At 37.2% G+C, this 21,747-nt stretch overlaps 1 long non-coding RNA gene across 1 annotated transcript in view; it reads right to left on the bottom strand.

Moving 5' to 3' along the window:
• Positions 1-655: 655 nt before the first annotated feature.
• LOC115561711 (uncharacterized) overlaps positions 656-21,747 on the bottom strand; it is a 31,827-nt gene continuing 10,735 nt past the window's right edge. Inside the window, exon 3 of the long non-coding RNA XR_003979960.1 lies at positions 656-755. This is a non-coding gene — a long non-coding RNA (uncharacterized LOC115561711). The remainder of the gene's footprint in view (positions 756-21,747) is intronic.

Raw genomic sequence — 21,747 nt, 5'->3', positions numbered from 1 at the left:
AATAATATCTAGAAATCTAGAGAGTGTGTGTGTGTGTGTTTGTATGAGTTTGTGTGTACGTGTTTGTTTTTGTGTGTGTGTGTGTGTGTGTGTGTGTGTGTATGTGTTTGTTTGTGAGTGCCGTGTGTGTGTAAGAGTGTGTGTTCTTTTGTCAGAATGCAATATTCCTTCAGCCTGATTAGATGTGTGTTGGCTCCAACCCAAATGAAACAGCAGCTAGTTTCTCTGTTCGTCCCAAGAATCTGTGAAAGTCTTTGGTCACACCAGACCAAATCCTGTTTGGCACGATGAAATGCTGGCCAGAACATCAGTTCTGAAAGATGTATAATCTTTGTAATGCCCTGGGACCCGCAAGGCCTCAAAGCAGGTGGACGCTGTGGGGTATCTGCCAGTGACTACTTCGACTGAGAGGCTCCTTGGAAGGATCTCCCATCCAGTCCAAAATTTGACCAGATCAGTCAATTTGGTTGGTGTAGCTATGGAGGTTTAAAGATTAAACAATGAAATTCACCAAAAATATCTAAATTAGCTCAAAATAACAACATTACAATGAAAAACAATTCACCTAAATGTGAAGTAAATACTAAACATTTATGTAGCCAAATACAATTTTAATAGTACTTTCAAATGCATTGTGTAAACCTACCATGAGCAATGAACTGTTGAAGATAGCCTGTAATGCAGCATATCGTAGCGACTGAATAATCTGCGTCTTCGTCGTCCTCACGGGGCCAAGTGATTCGCTGAAGAAGTACCTTAATTGAAAATTCAATTCAATTTTATCAATGAATGTTCAAAAGTTGTTAGAAAATATTATACACCATTTCAATTACTTGATATGAATAGTTTTTAATAGGAAGCTCTATATATCCATTAAAGTGCAATATTGTAAGACTTATTCCCGGAGGATGAGAAGATGAGGACAAACATCCAAAAACAGTGTTAATAATAACCTTTCTCCTCAACATTCATTTAATTCCACAACATTTCCAGGCCTTGAGAATAGTTTTTCTGATTGTATGGCATGACATGAACAGTCATGAATTTCATGACTGTGGGAACCTTGCAATTCTTTATCATAATTGTATCATGGTTCTTGCACCATTTTTAAAGTCAAATATAAGACTTTTTAAGACTTTTTAAGACCAACAAATACATAAATTAAGACCCAAAATATGTCTGAAAAATTATTTGATAGAAAAGGGAATTTATTGAGTCACTTATACACATCAACCGTAGCCGTAGTACTAGCAGTAGTAGTACTCTTGCAAAGTTATCTCGGAAGCGCGCGGACACGACGTTACGCGAACACATTAACCCACCCGTGTCACCCATAGTCACCCATGTCCCGTCGCTTAGCAACCGGACACACTGGGGTTGCTATGTTACCGGACTACTGTAACTACTACGGAGTGATAACAAAGACATGAATCAGGCAATAAATCCACCGTCCTTGACAGCGGTCAAGTTTGGAGTGCGGAAGGGACCAAATGCGAACTACTGCAGCTTTCCTAAGTTAAACCCCAAACTAATCAGAATAAGTGTATGCATGTCGATTATAGCAGACTACACCACCTCTTCTGTAGCCGAATAGAATTATATTACGAACAGATGATTGTATTCCGATTGAGGCGTATTATATGATCCTTTTCTATTCCGATTGGGCTGTTCTTCCACATCTATGCGGATCAGATGTGTCCATGTAAACACGGCTGACAGTGATCTCACACACACACACACACACACACACACACACACACACACACACACAGAGACACACACACACACGCGCTTTGAAGCCGAACTTCCTTATTAGAATATAATGCGAATATCAAAAAATAAATCAAAATTCAAACGAATATTAGGCAGCCCTTAATATTCAAACCTGTTATGGCAGGCCAAGAGGGAGAGCGTCGGAGAACCCGACGCAGTCTAGTCATAATATTGTAATGACCACGGAAGAGGCATTGAATGAAGTATAGATTAGACAGCGATTTATTAGATACTGTCACGATCCTACTGTTGGGTAAGGTTAAGCTGGTTGGTAACTGGTGGTCATGGTAACGGTGGGAGTGGCTCCCTTGATTGGTTGATTGTGGTCACATGGAGGATCCAAGATGGTGGATATACACAGCATGGTGGCCAGTGGTTACAGCTCCGGCAGGATAAGACTTTGTAAAGCCGTTCACCCAGATGCCAGTACACACCAGAGCTAAGGAGTCCAACGGGGGAACGTGACCGCCCCTTCACCGTCTTTGTTTGTCAAGTGTTTGTCTAAACATGTAAACCATAACTGAACGAGACAGCTACCGTTCACCACAACGCTTGGGCTATCTCCATAGCAAGAGAGAGAAGGACCAGCGCTCACCAGGAACCCAGGTGAGTCACTACACACGTGCCCCGGAAGCTAGTTGCCTACCAGCTGTGGTTATACCACGTATGTGTCTCGACTCCTGCCTAGACAGAGAGCCGGTTTTCCCTAGATACCAGTGGGGTCGTGACAATACCTAATAAACCGTCGGAACACGCAGGACCGGTAACCATAGCAACGCCGGTAAACAAACCCCGCGAAGCACCAATCCAGGTCTTACTGAAGGAATTTAATGGTCAAAATATTATTAATAAATATTCTAATATATTCTAATATTAATATTAATAAACAAACAAACTTCGAATATTATTTTTGGGCAAAAATCAAAGCCCGTCACACAATTTAATTAATTTACTGTTTGGAATACTTACATTAAAATGATCCAGCATGAACTGTGATCCATAGTACCGCGATATGACATGGCTGTCGGTGTCTTCCGTGGGCCAGTACCTCACATGGATATCCATCTGTTTGCTTTTGGTGGTTTTGTTCACTCATCGAACATGAGGACGTACTGTTTATAGTTTACGCTGCGTGACAGCTCTCTTTTTATGAAAGATGCGATGCCGTGTTTGGCAAGATAGGCCGTTTTGTTTTCACCGCAGGTGAACGACTTCGCAAACTCAGAATCTGGGAACAAAGCAGCCAAGACGTTACTAATGTCCTCGTTCGATTTCAAGGAATTATGTCTGCTCACCGTGTGGAGAACCCACAATACCTCCGCCTTCTGGGTTTCTGGTGGCGACACAAAGCCGGTTAACGCCGTCTGATGTGAAGTACTAGCCACGGATGCTGAACTTTTCAGTCCACTTCTTTCAAATAATACGGGCATCGGTGTGGTCCTGTAGCTGCCACGGAGTATCGGATATATTTCTGCGACCTCATGTGGGACTCAAGAGCTTTTGCTCCCATGGTCCCTAGTATGAATGCCTTTCGGGATAAACGACACCTTGCCTCGTAGTCACCTGCCTTCTCCAACCACCCCCGAAATGTATCCTCCTCAAACCATTTCTCATTGAATTTGCACCATCCCATCTTGAAAGTAGCGCAAGTTGGCCTAATGATGTCAACCGTCACTAGCTAAAAGTAGCGTCAGCAAGTTAGCCTACAGAACTGCGGTCACGCCCATAGACATCATATAGGTAGACGCCGCCTCCACTGCGTCAGCCCGTTGCCTAGGCGAAACGCGGCGCCGCCATATTGGTACGGGAGCTCTCTGAAGCCGGAGGTCTGTCAGACGCGTCAAAACAAGCGCAAGTTGCCAGGAGCTGCGGTTTATCTGGATAAAAATCACGATAACCTTTTACATTTCGCAACCAATTTCATGGAGTATTCAAGGGTTTATGCTCTACGTGAAGTGTGTGAAAAAGATTTGCCTCTACGTTACTTTGAATCTCGCTAGTTAAATCGCCAGTCATACATGTGCATGGGTCTATGATAAACGCTCCCTTTTCTTGCACAGCCCGTGCACTTTGAAAATACTGAGATCTATGAACTATCGAAATAGTGCTTCTTTAGTTACTACGTATTGACCATCATTAAGAGAAATATATTATATATATTATAAGAGAATATATATATATATTCTATAGCAGTAAAAATATACACATCTCAATATATACATACACATCTCAATAGTTGAACTGTAATATAAATAACAGCATATATATAATACAATATAATATAATGACTCAGTATAATGTGCAATGGAATAACATATATATGATATATATAATATGTGAAACAATATAATATATTTTAAGTATAGGTATATATTCATATTATATAATATATATATTTGTACATTTGTACAATTTGACATAATATACAATCATGCTCATAACATTTTCACATCTATGCAGTGCAATTGACACAATATATAATTTCACACAATATATTGTGGCGAGCAGCGCGGGAAGGACGAGACGGGAGCCCAGGTTTAAATGGCGGCGCAACTCTCGTGCCTCAATACACCGCACGACCCCGAGAGCTGCCTTTATTCAAACACGCACACATAACAGAAAACACGGCACACCTGACCGACGGACATACATCCAATTCCGGGTAATGGTTGCCGACAACACTACACACAATAAACACACAAACAATAGAGACCCCAAACCCGTTAACCCCACTGAACCTAATAACATAAACAACTTATCTAAAGACAATAAACCCCCTTTTCCCCAAACAACGTTATGAATACCCCATTACCCAGACTCCCCAGGGGTAGGAGTCGCCACAATATGATATTATATAATAATTTAATCTAGGCTAGAACCCTTTAAAAAGTATAGTCTTGCTGAGCTTTTTTCGACTGTTGCCAGTCTGTAATTGCAGCGTGCTCAGTTTTGCAATGTGGTGCAGCCTGATTTTGTGAAATACAGACACAACCAAGGACAACAGTGCAAAGTGGTGGTTTTCAATGCCAAATTGTGTGTCCTGAATGTGCTCCTTGAGGAGAAACACATCATCTGTCCAGATGTCAGCCCGGACAAACTGCTGGATCACAGACACACTGACAGCTTGCCCTGATGCACGCTGGCGAATGAACCGCTCTGCTGACCTGACCACCTTCACTGTCCCCTCTGAAGGAATCATCAGCCCTCCTTTGTTCTTCAGAGTCAGCAGGTGGTAGCTCTCGTCGAAAGATGCGCGTGCAGCATCTGTCACCAGGCTAGCACGGCACTCACCACAGGACAGCTTTCTCAAAACCTGCCGCACCACAAACCCTGCAATGTAGACCAGTGCGTTTTCCACTAGGCCACCAAAGCGGGTTGGCAAGTAGCTGTGGTCCCCAATCAACGCAGACACATTCACGAAGGGCACCTCAAGCTCTTCCGTTTCAGAGGGAGAGGACATCTCTACAGCCGACAGAGACACGGTCTCATCCTGTGGTGCCACATTCCCTGAAGTGCTCGGTGTGACACCACATCGGACCATGAGCCGGCGGAAGATGCCCTGGAACTGGCCTGCGGAGGGATTGTTGTTCCAGCCCCCTAAAAACCAAAAACACACAACACTTAATAGCGATATTTACTCTTTTCAGACGTCAAAGACTTTTTTGGAAAGACAATTTAATTAATTTAGAAACTTCTGAGATCCTTACCTGATGCCCTGATGGAGTTGAAAAGGAGCTCCAAATGATCCTGGCTGAACCGGTAGGTGCAGATATATTGCTGACTCTGAAGCAGCTCAGGACACATCAGCATTAGGGTGTCAATGTTGATGACAAACCCCATGACAGACAGGTACCTTAAAAAGAAAATATTTTGTCAGTTTGAAAGTTGTAGATGGACATTTCATGGACATTTCCACATTCACCTGTATGAACTGAAAAACCGCAGACAGCAAAAAGATCGGAACAATAGAACAGAGCATCATATGCATGCATAAGCAGAGCATGCACATATGGAAGAGTCACTATTTAAAATACCTCTTTGAACGATGAAGGGGAGTTCCATCCTTCATCACCAAACTGATTAAGTACTCCCGGCCTCTGGACAAGAGTTCCACACTCCTTGTCCAATTCAAAGATCCCAGGGGGGCTTTGAATCCTTTGGCACGGGGATTGCGGCTGTTCATAATGTCAAACAGCCTGTCAATCATCTAAAATAAATTGTTTAGGAAATAGAAAGGAAGAAGATGAAGATGAAGAAGATGGCCAGGACCCTTTGATAAGAAAACAATGTTTGAATCTAGTCTTACCTCAATGAATTCGGCTGTCGCTAGAGAGAGGGTGAAGCGTGGATACCCCAGGTCCCTCAGCGTTCGGAGCGCTACTGCCACAGAGCGACTCAGCGTCTGTGCAGCCAGGGACACCTTCATCTTCTGTGAGTCAAACTGAATGTGCTTTTCAGTGACCCTGTTGGCAGCATGCAGTCCATTCTTTGTTTGAATATCGTTCAAACAAACAACGTAGTCCCAGTTGATGAGGCCAGTTCTGCTACAGATTGGGCTGTACGCTTGCAGCATGTTTCTTGCCAGCTTCAACATGTGGCAAGCGTCCATCATGACAAACACCCTCTCGCCAGTCGCAGGATGGGGGAAAAATGTTTTCAAAGGCTCACAAGGGTTGGCCTTTAGCTGGCACCCCAGCTGGTTGCACATGCTTACGTTTGATGCATGCCCATCCATTGTGAGGGACATGACCCGGATGCCACGCTCATGCAGGGCCTCCAGCGCATGTACCAGCAGGACCTTCTGTGTGTCGGGCGTCAGAGACTTGGTCAGGTAGTAGGCAATTGGAGCCTTCCAATGGCCTTGTAGGCCAACCACCATAAAAACCAGAGCCTCAGTGGCAATATCTGTCTCGTTTAGGCCATCCCCCATGTCCACAAATCCGGTCATTTTCTGGGAATGTGGACTGTACTGGACATGTTTCCTGATGGCCATGCCATCCAGCATGAGCGCCACACGTCCATACTTCACTGGATCTTCCTCTCTTTTTCTTCTCAACATGTCCAGCATCATGGTGTTGAGTCCAGGCTTGGAATCCACAGAGATCATCCACCTTTATCAAATGAAAAAGTAGTTATTATTAAGTAGCAATAATACAATACAAATGTATTTGAACCAGTAATTTCCTATCAATAAAGTGCAATTAAATGTAATGGCAAATACCTTTGCAATGTATGTGGATGTGGTAGGTGGAGGTGGAGAGACTCTCTCAGGTAAGAGTAGGCTTTGGGCCCGTGCAGGTGGAGAGTGAGGGCAAACTCCCTCTGCTCTTTAGTGTACTCGTGGCCCTGTTTGGACAGGAGGCCTAATGGAAGATCTGAAATGCAGATAGCACAGAGTAATTAGTAAGTGACTGAAAGAGTATGAATGTCATTATGAAAACACCAATAGGCTAATGTGTTTATTTCCAGGCAAGGCCATATGAATGAAAAATGTAATCTTGTCATGGCTGTAGACCAAAGCCAACAATCATTGACTTAATAGCTCTAGCTTAAAGATGCACAAAAGCCAGGAACCATGACTGATTGCTCTAAACAGGTGCCCATAAACACCTGCCAACAAAGGTACCTGGCTATTGTGTGTCTTGAAGCTAGAGCTATCAGACTATGATTGTTGGCTTTTGTCTGTGCCAGATGCTATTCAAACTATGAATGGGGGCATATTACAGACGTCAGGTATTTGGAGTTTAAGTCTGATATATGAAATTCAGACAAGCCAAGCATTTGAACACATTATTGCAGTTGTATTTCTTTGGTTACAGCCCCAAGATATAATTGACATTCAAAGTTTAATTTCAATGTTACCTGAGTATAAGTCAAGCCTCTCGTGCAGCTCTTCATTTATGAGGTTCTTCCCCCTGAGGTCCTCCAGAAGACAACGCACTGTTTTCTTCGCCCTCCACTCTCGGGCCTTTGAGTTCCTCATCTCTTTCTCAAGACTCTCCACCCTAGCCAGGGCTTCACTGAGTCTAGTCTTGAGAAGAGTGGGAGATGGAGGCAATGCATAAGGGTGTTCCTAGTAAAAAAGGACAAAACAGTAGTGAGTAATGTTTATGATGCCATGATGCTCACTGCTGTTTTGGGGCATAGCTAGTGTTAATACTCACAAGGTAGGTAGGTGAAGGTTCAGTGACTTGTAATGATTGTAAAGAACAGTCAATTACAAGGCTCGCTTCAGCCTTCCTTGAGGCTTGTGTAGTCCTGGCTGGCACTTTCTAAAACCGAAGAACAAAATACTTGAACAGGTGTATCTCATTCTCAATCATTCCAAATGAACACACACACACACACACACACACACACACACACACACACACACACACACACACACACACACACACACACACACACACACACACACACACACACACACACAAAAACCATTTTCAACAAGTTTAGTGATGCACTTACTCTTTTGAGATGTGTTGGGAAACTGAACACAGATGGTTTAGTTCCATCCCTGAGCCTGACAATTTGGCCTGTCCGGTCAAAATCCTCCGGCCGAAAGTGCTGGCTACAGAGCATTGACCTCTCATTGGCAGAAAAGTCTTCCCTTTTCACAGCCACTTCCCACTGTCTCCTCAACTGCTTCTCTTTGGGAAACCTTAAAATTGCGAGAAAGGTTAGCTAGCCAGTCAGTCAGATTCATAATACAGATGTATCTTTAAAAAAGAAAAACATTTAAATAGAAATAACGTTTAAAACGTCAATTTCGGCCGGCGACTGACTGCACGTGCATCTCACAGGTGCATGTAGAGTATCGTGACATTTTTTCCGTAGTTTCATTCATTACGTGACACCTTCATATATTGTAGAACCATTACATATACAGTGGCATGTTTTGAGCCTTTTTTTGTTTTAATCTAGTCTCTTTTTTAAATACATCACAGAGAGAAATTAAGGCCAGTCGCTCAGCCGAAACGCAGCTTTCCGTCGCGACCATAAATGCTATATAATTACATTATACATACATTGTAATTACTCACAAGCAAGTAGTGGTAGATTATATATATATATATATATATATATATACTGTATATCCTATATTTCTTGACAATATTATCTCCTGTTGACGAACGATAGAATAAGGCTTTGCTCACCATGTCCATTTCACGTTAGACTAGCTATAGTCTGATTCTGGCGGCAACTTAGCTGTCTCAACAGCTCTTAGCTCTCAACATAACACATGATCTACGTGACATGACTGAATTTTACAATTACAAATAGAAACAATTGTTTAGTCTTACTTGTGAAAGGTAATTCCTTGCGATCTCGTTTGAATCGTCCTGACGGTAGTGCACCCCCAAGCGGCGCATGAAGTAGGCATCTTCACTCCGAAGACGAAATAACTCCCGTACCAAGATGGCGCCGACGATTTATGCCGCCCAAGGCCGAAGGGGGCGTCTACCTATATGATGTCTATGGTCACGCCAGCCGCACTTTGGAAAAGCCCCGTCAAGCCAGCCGCCGCTTAATATCTGTTGCGCATATATTACTGCACTTACGGTACAGTGCCCGACTAGGCCAAAATGGATGGGAAAGCAGTTTTTTATACCCGGTGCAACGGTTAAACATGGGGGATATTATAGGTTTGCTGATTTTTTTTTCACAGGATTCTTAATTGTTCACAGTGATCCTGACTATCACTATAGAACATATCAAAACATTTTACTGTAGGGTTTTATAATAAATTAAATTCAAAATCCTTCCCAGTATCAAAGTGCATACTGGAGAATGGATTATTTCCTGCTTTTCAAAAATGTATTACAATTATTCCTTAGCAGGTTTGCTGATATTTTCAATGGATTGTTGTTCACAGTAATCCTGACTATCCTTATAGAACATATAAAAAAATCTTACTCTATGGTTTTATAGTACATTATATTCAAAATCCCTTCCAGTATCAAAGTGCATACTGGAGAATGGATAACAATCCTGCTTTTCAAAAATGTATTAAAATTATTCCTTAAAAGGTTTGCTGATATTTTCAATGGATTCTTGTTCACAGTGATCGTGACTATCACTTTATAATATATGAAAACATTTTACTGTATGGTTTTATAATAAATTCAATTCAAAGTCCCTCCCCCTCTCAAAGTGCATTCTGGCGAATGGATAATTTCCTCAATTTCAAAAATTTATTAAAATTATTCCTTAAGAGGTTTGCTAATATTTTCAATGGATTCTTGTTCACAGTGATCCTGACTATCACTGTATAACATATCAAAACATTTTACTGTATGGTTTAATAATTAATTCAATTCAAAGTCCCTCCCACTCTCAAAGTGCATACTGGCGAATGGATAATTTCCTCAATTTCAAAAATGTATTTAAATTATTCCTTAAGAGGTTTGCTGATATTTTCAATGGATTCTTGTTCACAGTGATCCTGACTATCACTGTATAACATATCAAAACATTTTACAGTATGGTTTTATAATAAATTCAATTCAAAGTCCCTCCGACTCTCAAAGTGCATACTGGCGAATGTATAATTTCCTCAATTTCAAAAAAATATTTAAATTATTCCTTAAGAGGTTTGCTGATATTTTCAATGTATTCTTGTTCACAGTGATCCTGAATATCACCGTATAACATATCAAAACATTTTACTGTATGGTTTTATAATAAATACAATTCAAAGTCCCTCCGACTCTCAAAGTGCATACTGGCGAATGGATAATTTCCTCAATTTCAAAAAAATATTTAAATTATTCCTTAAGAGGTTTGCTGATATTTTCAATGTATTCTTGTTCACAGTGATCCTGAATATCACCGTATAACATATCAAAACATTTTACTGTATGGTTTTATAATAAATTCAATTCAAAGTCCCTCCCACTCTCAAAGTGCATACTGGCGAATGGATAATTTCCTCAATTTCAAAAAAATATTTAAAAATTATTCCTTAAAAGGTTTGCTGATATTTTCAATGTATTCTTGTTCACAGTGATCCTGACTATCACTGTATAACATATCAAAACATGTTACTGTATGGTTTAATAATTAATTAAATTCAAAGTCCCTCCCACTCTCAAAGTGCATACTGGCGAATGGATAATTTCCTCAATTTCAAAAATGTATTTAAATTATTCCTTAAGAGGTTTGCTGATATTTTCAATGGATTCTTGTTCACAGTGATCCTGACTATCACTGTATAACATATCAAAACATTTTACAGTATGGTTTTATAATAAATTCAATTCAAAGTCCCTCCGACTCTCAAAGTGCATACTGGCGAATTTATAATTTCCTCAATTTCAAAAAAATATTTAAATTATTCCTTAAGAGGTTTGCTGATATTTTCAATGTATTCTTGTTCACAGTGATCCTGAATATCACCGTATAACATATCAAAACATTTTACTGTATGGTTTTATAATAAATACAATTCAAAGTCCCTCCGACTCTCAAAGTGCATACTGGCGAATGGATAATTTCCTCAATTTCAAAAAAATATTTAAATTATTCCTTAAGAGGTTTGCTGATATTTTCAATGTATTCTTGTTCACAGTGATCCTGAATATCACCGTATAACATATCAAAACATTTTACTGTATGGTTTTATAATAAATTCAATTCAAAGTCCCTCCCACTCTCAAAGTGCATACTGGCGAATGGATAATTTCCTCAATTTCAAAAAAATATTTAAATTATTCCTTAAGAGGTTTGCTGATATTTTCAATGTATTCTTGTTCACAGTGATCCTGAATATCACCGTATAACATATCAAAACATTTTACAGTATGGTTTTATAATAAATTCAATTCAAAGTCCCTCCGACTCTCAAAGTGCATACTGGCGAATGGATAATTTCCTCAATTTCAAAAATGTATTTAAGTTATTCCTTAAGAGGTTTGCTGATATTTTCAATGGATTCTTGTTCACAGTGATCCTGACTATCACTGTATAACATATCAAAACATTTTACAGTATGGTTTTATAATAAATTCAATTCAAAGTCCCTCCGACTCTCAAAGTGCATACTGGCGAATGTATAATTTCCTCAATTTCAAAAAAATATTTAAATTATTCCTTAAGAGGTTTGCTGATATTTTCAATGTATTCTTGTTCACAGTGATCCTGAATATCACCGTATAACATATCAAAACATTTTACTGTATGGTTTTATAATAAATACAATTCAAAGTCCCTCCGACTCTCAAAGTGCATACTGGCGAATGGATAATTTCCTCAATTTCAAAAAAATATTTAAATTATTCCTTAAGAGGTTTGCTGATATTTTCAATGTATTCTTGTTCACAGTGATCCTGAATATCACCGTATAACATATCAAAACATTTTACTGTATGGTTTTATAATAAATTCAATTCAAAGTCCCTCCCACTCTCAAAGTGCATACTGGCGAATGGATAATTTCCTCAATTTCAAAAAAATATTTAAAAATTATTCCTTAAAAGGTTTGCTGATATTTTCAATGTATTCTTGTTCACAGTGATCCTGACTATCACTGTATAACATATCAAAACATGTTACTGTATGGTTTAATAATTAATTAAATTCAAAGTCCCTCCCACTCTCAAAGTGCATACTGGCGAATGGATAATTTCCTCAATTTCAAAAATGTATTTAAATTATTCCTTAAGAGGTTTGCTGATATTTTCAATGGATTCTTGTTCACAGTGATCCTGACTATCACTGTATAACATATCAAAACATTTTACAGTATGGTTTTATAATAAATTCAATTCAAAGTCCCTCCGACTCTCAAAGTGCATACTGGCGAATTTATAATTTCCTCAATTTCAAAAAAATATTTAAATTATTCCTTAAGAGGTTTGCTGATATTTTCAATGTATTCTTGTTCACAGTGATCCTGAATATCACCGTATAACATATCAAAACATTTTACTGTATGGTTTTATAATAAATACAATTCAAAGTCCCTCCGACTCTCAAAGTGCATACTGGCGAATGGATAATTTCCTCAATTTCAAAAAAATATTTAAATTATTCCTTAAGAGGTTTGCTGATATTTTCAATGTATTCTTGTTCACAGTGATCCTGAATATCACCGTATAACATATCAAAACATTTTACTGTATGGTTTTATAATAAATTCAATTCAAAGTCCCTCCCACTCTCAAAGTGCATACTGGCGAATGGATAATTTCCTCAATTTCAAAAAAATATTTAAATTATTCCTTAAGAGGTTTGCTGATATTTTCAATGTATTCTTGTTCACAGTGATCCTGAATATCACCGTATAACATATCAAAACATTTTACAGTATGGTTTTATAATAAATTCAATTCAAAGTCCCTCCGACTCTCAAAGTGCATACTGGCGAATGGATAATTTCCTCAATTTCAAAAATGTATTTAAGTTATTCCTTAAGAGGTTTGCTGATATTTTCAATGGATTCTTGTTCACAGTGATCCTGACTATCACTGTATAACATATCAAAACATTTTACAGTATGGTTTTATAATAAATTCAATTCAAAGTCCCTCCGACTCTCAAAGTGCATACTGGCGAATGGATAATTTCCTCAATTTCAAAAAAATATTTAAATTATTCCTTACGAGGTTTGCTGATATTTTCAATGTATTCTTGTTCACAGTGATCCTGAATATCACCGTATAACATATCAAAACATTTTACTGTATGGTTTTATAATAAATTCAATTCAAAGTCCCTCTGACTCTCAAAGTGCATACTGGCGAATGGATAATTTCCTCAATTTCAGAAAAATATTTAAATTATTCCTTAAGAGGTTTGCTGATATTTTCAATGTATTCTTGTTCACAGTGATCCTGAATATCACCGTATAACATATCAAAACATTTTACTGTATGGTTTTATAATAAATTCAATTCAAATTCCCTCCCACTCTCAAAGTGCATACTGGCGAATGGATAATTTCCTCAATTTCAAAAAAATATTTAAATTATTCCTTAAGAGGTTTGCTGATATTTTCAATGTATTCTTGTTCACAGTGATCCTGACTATCACTGTATAACATATCAAAACATTTTACTGTATGGTTTTATAATAAATTCAATTCAAAGTCCCTCCGACTCTCAAAGTGCATACTGGCGAATGTATAATTTCCTCAATTTCAAAAAAATATTTAAATTATTCCTTAAGAGGTTTGCTGATATTTTCAATGGATTCTTGTTCACAGTGATCCTGAATATCACCGTATAACATATCAAAACATTTTACTGTATGGTTTAATAATTAATTCAATTCAAAGTCCCTCCCACTCTCAAAGTGCATACTGGCGAATGGATAATTTCCTCAATTTCAAAAATGTATTTAAATTATTCCTTAAGAGGTTTGCTGATATTTTCAATGGATTCTTGTTCACAGTGATCCTGACTATCACTGTATAACATATCAAAACATTTTACAGTATGGTTTTATAATAAATTCAGTTCAAAGTCCCTCCCACTCTCAATGTGCATACTGGCGAATGGATAATTTCCTCAATTTCAAAAATGTATTTAAATTATTCCCTAAGAGGTTTGCTGATATTTTCAATGGATTCTTGTTCACAGTGATCCTGACTATCACTGTATAACATATCAAAACATTGTACTTTATGGTTTAATAATAAATTAAATTCAAAGTCCCTCCCACTCTCAAAGTGCATACTGGCGAATGGATAATTTCCTCAATTTCAAAAATGTATTTAAATTATTCCTTAAGAGGTTTGCTGATATTCTCAATGGATTCTTGTTCACAGTGATCCTGACTATCACTGTATAACATATCAAAACATTTTGCTCTATGGTTTTATAATAAATTCAATTCAAAGTCCCTCCCACTCTCAAAGTGCATACTGGCGAATGGATAATTTCCTCAATTTCAATAATGTATTTAAATTATTCCTTAAGAGGTTTGCTGATATTTTTAATGGATTCTTGTTCAGAGTGATCCTGACTATCACTGTATAACATATCAAAACATTGTACTTTATGGTTTAATAATAAATTAAATTCAAAGTCCCTCCCACTCTCAAAGTGCATACTGGCGAATGGATAATTTCCTCAATTTCAAAAATGTATTTAAATTATTCCTTAAGAGGTTTGCTGATATTTTCAATGGATTCTTGTTCACAGTGATCCTGACTATCACTGTATAACATATCAAAACATTTTGCTCTATGGTTTAATAATAAATTAAATTCAAAGTCCCTCCCACTCTCAAAGTGCATACTGGCGAATGGATAATTTCCTCAATTTCAAAAATGTATTTAAATTATTCCTTAAGAGGTTTGCTGATATTTTCAATGGATTCTTGTTCACAGTGATCCTGACTATCACTGTATAACATATCAAAACATTTTGCTCTATGGTTTTATAATAAATTCAATTCAAAGTCCCTCCCACTCTCAAAGTGCATACTGGCGAATGGATAATTTCCTCAATTTCAATAATGTATTTAAATTATTCCTTAAGAGGTTTGCTGATATTTTTAATGGATTCTTGTTCAGAGTGATCCTGACTATCACTGTATAACATATCAAAACATTTTACTGTATGGTTTTATAATAAATTAAATTCAAAGTCCCTCCCACTCTCAAAGTGCATACTGGCGAATGGATAATTTCCTCAATTTCAAAAACGTATTTAAATCATTCCTTAAGAGGTTTGCTGATATTTTCAATGGATTCTTGTTAACAGATATCCTGACTATCACTGTATAACATATCAAAACATTTTACTTCATGGTTTTATAATAAATGCAACTCAAAGTCCCTCCCACTCTCAAAGTGCATACTGGCGAATGGATAATTTCCTCAATTTCAAAAATGTATTTAAATTATTCCTTAAGAGGTTTGCTGATATTTTCAATGGATTCTTGTTCACAGTGATCCTGACTATCACTGTATAACATATCAAAACATTTTACTGTATGGTTTAATAATTAATTCAATTCAAAGTCCCTCCCACTCTCAAAGTGCATACTGGCGAATGGATAATTTCCTCAATTTCAAAAATGTATTTAAATTATTCCTTAAGAGGTTTGCTGATATTTTCAATGGATTCTTGTTCACAGTGATCCTGACTATCACTGTATAACATATCAAAACATTTTACAGTATGGTTTTATAATAAATTCAGTTCAAAGTCCCTCCCACTCTCAATGTGCATACTGGCGAATGGATAATTTCCTCAATTTCAAAAATGTATTTAAATTATTCCCTAAGAGGTTTGCTGATATTTTCAATGGATTCTTGTTCACAGTGATCCTGACTATCACTGTATAACATATCAAAACATTGTACTTTATGGTTTAATAATAAATTAAATTCAAAGTCCCTCCCACTCTCAAAGTGCATACTGGCGAATGGATAATTTCCTCAATTTCAAAAATGTATTTAAATTATTCCTTAAGAGGTTTGCTGATATTCTCAATGGATTCTTGTTCACAGTGATCCTGACTATCACTGTATAACATATCAAAACATTTTGCTCTATGGTTTTATAATAAATTCAATTCAAAGTCCCTCCCACTCTCAAAGTGCATACTGGCGAATGGATAATTTCCTCAATTTCAATAATGTATTTAAATTATTCCTTAAGAGGTTTGCTGATATTTTTAATGGATTCTTGTTCAGAGTGATCCTGACTATCACTGTATAACATATCAAAACATTGTACTTTATGGTTTAATAATAAATTAAATTCAAAGTCCCTCCCACTCTCAAAGTGCATACTGGCGAATGGATAATTTCCTCAATTTCAAAAATGTATTTAAATTATTCCTTAAGAGGTTTGCTGATATTTTCAATGGATTCTTGTTCACAGTGATCCTGACTATCACTGTATAACATATCAAAACATTTTGCTCTATGGTTTAATAATAAATTAAATTCAAAGTCCCTCCCACTCTCAAAGTGCATACTGGCGAATGGATAATTTCCTCAATTTCAAAAATGTATTTAAATTATTCCTTAAGAGGTTTGCTGATATTTTCAATGGATTCTTGTTCACAGTGATCCTGACTATCACTGTATAACATATCAAAACATTTTGCTCTATGGTTTTATAATAAATTCAATTCAAAGTCCCTCCCACTCTCAAAGTGCATACTGGCGAATGGATAATTTCCTCAATTTCAATAATGTATTTAAATTATTCCTTAAGAGGTTTGCTGATATTTTTAATGGATTCTTGTTCAGAGTGATCCTGACTATCACTGTATAACATATCAAAACATTTTACTGTATGGTTTTATAATAAATTAAATTCAAAGTCCCTCCCACTCTCAAAGTGCATACTGGCGAATGGATAATTTCCTCAATTTCAAAAACGTATTTAAATCATTCCTTAAGAGGTTTGCTGATATTTTCAATGGATTCTTGTTAACAGATATCCTGACTATCACTGTATAACATATCAAAACATTTTACTTCATGGTTTTATAATAAATGCAACTCAAAGTCCCTCCCACTCTCAAAGTGCATACTGGCGAATGGATAATTTCCTCAATTTCAAAAATGTATTTAAATTATTCCTTAAGAGGTTTGCTGATATTTTCAATGGATTCTTGTTCACAGTGATCCTGACTATCACTGTATAACATATCAAAACATTTTACTGTATGGTTTAATAATAAATTCAATTCAAAGTCCCTCCCACTCTCAAAGTGCATACTGGCGAATGGATAATTTCCTCAATTTCAAAAATGTATTTAAATTATTCCTTAAGAGGTTTGCTGATATTTTCAATGGATTCTTGTTCACAGTGATCCTGACTATCACTGTATAACATATCAAAACATTTTACTGTATGGTTTAATAATAAATTCAATTCAAAGTCCCTCCCACTCTCAAAGTGCATACTGGCGAATGGATAATTTCCTCAGTTTCAAAAATGTATTCAAATTATTCCTTAAGAGGTTTGCTGATATTCTCAATGGATTCTTGTTCACAGTGATCCTGACTATCACTATAGAACATATCAAGACATTTCACTGTACGGTTATATAATAGATTCAACTCAAAATCCCTCCCACTCTCAATGTGCATATTGGATGGATACTGTCCTCATGATATAAGACAGAGGTTTGCTCATTTGTTTTCTTTATTGAAAACCCCAATAAAGTCTTTAGTAACAATCCAACTTTCAAATAAAATGTACGTAACTATATTTCTGAAAAATGTCATAGGCCAACTAAAATAGTATCAAATAAATACAAGAATTGCCATTTTTACATTAACTGTCAAAGTGTCGACTTTAAATACAGAACGGAAACCTTCAAATGTTTTTTTTCCTTTTGGTTTAAACATAAATACATTTCTAATAGTACAAACTCTGAACATAGACAAATAATCATAACATGTGATAAATAATCTTTGAAAATTGGAATTGTGGGGCGCTCCGGTGGCGTGGTGGGTGGAGCATGTGCCGTGTTGGCTCCGGCTTTCGTTGCAGTGGTCGCGGGTTCGGGTCCGGCCCGTGGACCTTTGCTGCGGGTCATCCAACCTCTCTCTCTTTCTCCCCATTTCAGCTCTTTGAGGCTTGAAAATGACAAAAAAATAACCTTAAAAGAAAATAGGAATTGTACGATTTTTGAGAACTTTGTGCTCCACCAACGTGGTCTATGTGAATAAAATGTTCCACTTCAAGTGCTATTGGCTTGTTCACATTTGGAACACTGCCAGATGTCATCATTCCCGATCACAGCTCTCGGAATGTTGACGCATGTGGGATGATACCACTCTTTGCACAGTGAACACTGCACCATCATCTCTTTGTAATGAGCTGTTCTGCAAACACAGTATACCGGTACTGTAGTTGTTGTGATGTTTGACTGAGCTTCTCTGTCTTCAACATTCATTCGAAATGTGATGTTGTTCCTTGTGAATGACTTGTACAGCTGTGCCCTCATCCTGCCTTCATTGAATATGCACTGTTCTGGTTGATGACCCTTGCATAATGCATATGCAAAGGCTATTGCAAACACCCCACAGTTACTCAAATTTGCTTGCTGCTGCACTGCTGGTTGCAAAACTTCCAAAGTGTCAGACTGTGGCCTTAGCAGCCAGGACAGTGCCTGCAGTGTTCTTGGGTCCAGAGGGCTACGTAGGCTGTCATAAACGGCGAGTTGAGTGTCATTGCAAAACAAATTGCTGACCGTTATCCAGTGGCTCTGTCTGATGTTCAACATCTGAACAAATTTCTTTTCAGGAGTCCCCACAATCCCTCCTTGTGCAATTGCGCTAAACGGTAAAACCGATTGAAATCCGTCAATGTGGTCATGATCCTTGGCCATGAGGTAGCTGGCTTGATCCATGGCATCACTGGTCAACCAGTAGTCATGGTGAAGGATTTCTTGCAGAGTATTTATCTTAGCTGGTCGGGAGAGCCTTCTTGTAACTGTTTTTCCCGTAGCACTGTAGTTTTTCCAAATAGGCCCTTCAACATTGGATTTTCTCCTTCTTATATGCTGCACTGCTGCTTTCTGTGAATACAGACACCACAATGTATTACTTATACAGCAGGTTATTTCTACATAACCACAAAATTTTACTGTTCTTTAATTTTGTGTGATATTTTAGTGATTTAAGTGTCGTTTTCATGGAATATGAGAGAGAGAGAGAGAGAGAGAGAGAGAGAGAGAGAGAGAGAGAGAGAGAGAGAGAGAGAGAGAGAGAGAGAGAGAGAGAGAGCTGAGGGTGTACGATGGCTGTGGTTGCCTTTTCCGCTGCAGTGTCTGCAGCTTCCAAATCATCCTAGATGAAAATAATTGTTGTTAGTCCTCATTCTACAAATGTCCCTTGACATGACTGCTGATAGAAGCAGCAGGATGAATTCTGAAGCATATAGTTGGATGCTATCTGCTCAGATTCAGCCAAATGCTGTGGAACTGATATGATGGTGCTCCACAGTACAGGTAAGGGATAAGATAATGACCCAAAACATACTGCAAAAGCAACACAAGAGCTTCTCGAGAAAAAGATACAGAATATTATTCAACTTCCAAATCAGTCACCTGATCTAAACTCAACCAAGTGTTATTGCAACAAAGATTAATTTATTTAACAGACATTTCAATCTTTGTGCCACTCGTTAACAGTGTCTTGATAGGATACACTGCTGATATAATCACAGGAGGTCAGTATGCACATTCCTTATAATTATGCACTGTACAGTATGTCATGGTGTCTTTTGACTCTACTTTCTCTATTCTGACTAACATCCTCTGTTAACACAGTATTTTTTGCACTATTTGTCTTTCCAGATAGATTGCAGTTCTCCACCCGGCCAACTGCTCTTACTGCTGAGCTTTCTTGCCATCACCATCAATAGATCAATAATATAATAATAATACATTTAATTTATAGATCAGATCAGGTGTCCACTTATGTATTGTTCAAATCTGTACCAGTCATTATTCCCAGTATATACAGTATACCTCACAAGATTGTATAACCAGTTCAAAACTTTCGTTTTTGTTTTATGTAGTATGTTTTTATTTAATTTAATTGGATTTATTGCCTGCCAACCAACTTAACAAGTATATTCTCTTATCTCAGATTCATGTCTGTTAATAGCCATGTTTAACAGTTAATTTGGTAATCAACCCCTGGCCCAATAATTTACTTTTATGAATATAGCTTAAAACTACTAATTGTATTCATACAGTACATTGTAATATTAATGTTCCATTTATATACTGATAAGATATATAGAATGTTAATCATGAATGATATTAAAAAAATTAACCTGTGTCGAGATCACAGCTTCGGGTTTTTCTTTGGGTTCATTGGTGGCTGCCTTTGGAGACTTCTTCTGACCAAAAAGGACAGACCAAAAAAAAATACAAATAATAATAATTAAAATACTTATACACATACATTCAGCAAATTATTTTACATTTTTATAAGATAATGGGTATTATTAAAACCTAAAAGAGTACCTTGCTTCTGACTTCTTTGAATGGGAGACTCTTCACTAGTCGGGAGACGTATACTCCTTTACGCCCCTGACTTTTCTTCTTCCACTGCTCCATTTCCACTCGAAAAGACTAGAGGACATATAATATGCACACATGTGATGAAGATCAATGAATTAAATGAAATGTATGATCTGGCACAATTACAAAACAAAAAATACTCCTTACTTTCTTTCTGGTTCTTTCTCTGTCTTGGTATTCAATGATCAGTGCATCATGAGTTTTTTGGTATGTCTGCACAAAATCATCAAATCGTGTGAGTCGCCTTCTCTGGAATCGTATTCTCTTGAGGTCCCACTGACTTTTTTCCATAATGCCCTGTGTCCGGTTGTCTTGTGTAAAGTTCTGAAAATATTGATTTTTTTCAATTTTACTGCAGTCATTTTAAGGAACATCATTATTCAAAATTGCAGCTATTGATAAACAAAATGTTAAAAATATCTGAACAGTATTTACCTGTTTATTGGACTGACTGACTTCTTTGTGGATCTTGCTGAAATGCTGGTATGCTGGGCCTGTACCATGACGGCCAATATCCCCTGTAAATATAATGAGAACGTAAAAGAAGACAACAATGACATTGAATATATTGTTAATGTTTATTTTATAAATTACTACACTTTTAAAACAGAATTTGCAAAAAATACCTAGCATCAGACCAGACCACAGAGCGGCATGCGGCAGGAAGTATTGAGCCAACCGTGCAATGAAATTTGGTGCATGATAGTTGTTTTCTTCACCATCATGGTCAAGAGGTGCCCTGTCAATTTTTTGTTGGAAGTGATTCTGGATAGGTGTGGCAGTGACATCACACTGAAAAATAGTTAATGAAATCCGTAAGCTCTAAAGAAAAATACAATTTCTGCAATTTCACACAATTCTAATTAAATATACTCATGTAAACAACAAGGTCATTATAGTCCATGAAATCCTTGTATGTGGTCAACAGTGTGCACTACGAATAGAAGTAGAATTTTCGGAATT

The sequence above is a fragment of the Gadus morhua genome, chromosome 16 (genome assembly GCF_902167405.1).
Source record: "Gadus morhua chromosome 16, gadMor3.0, whole genome shotgun sequence".
Taxonomy (NCBI): Eukaryota; Metazoa; Chordata; class Actinopteri; order Gadiformes; family Gadidae; genus Gadus; species Gadus morhua.
Note: the sequence above shows the minus strand (reverse complement) of the source record. Positions and strands in the feature narration are given on the sequence as shown.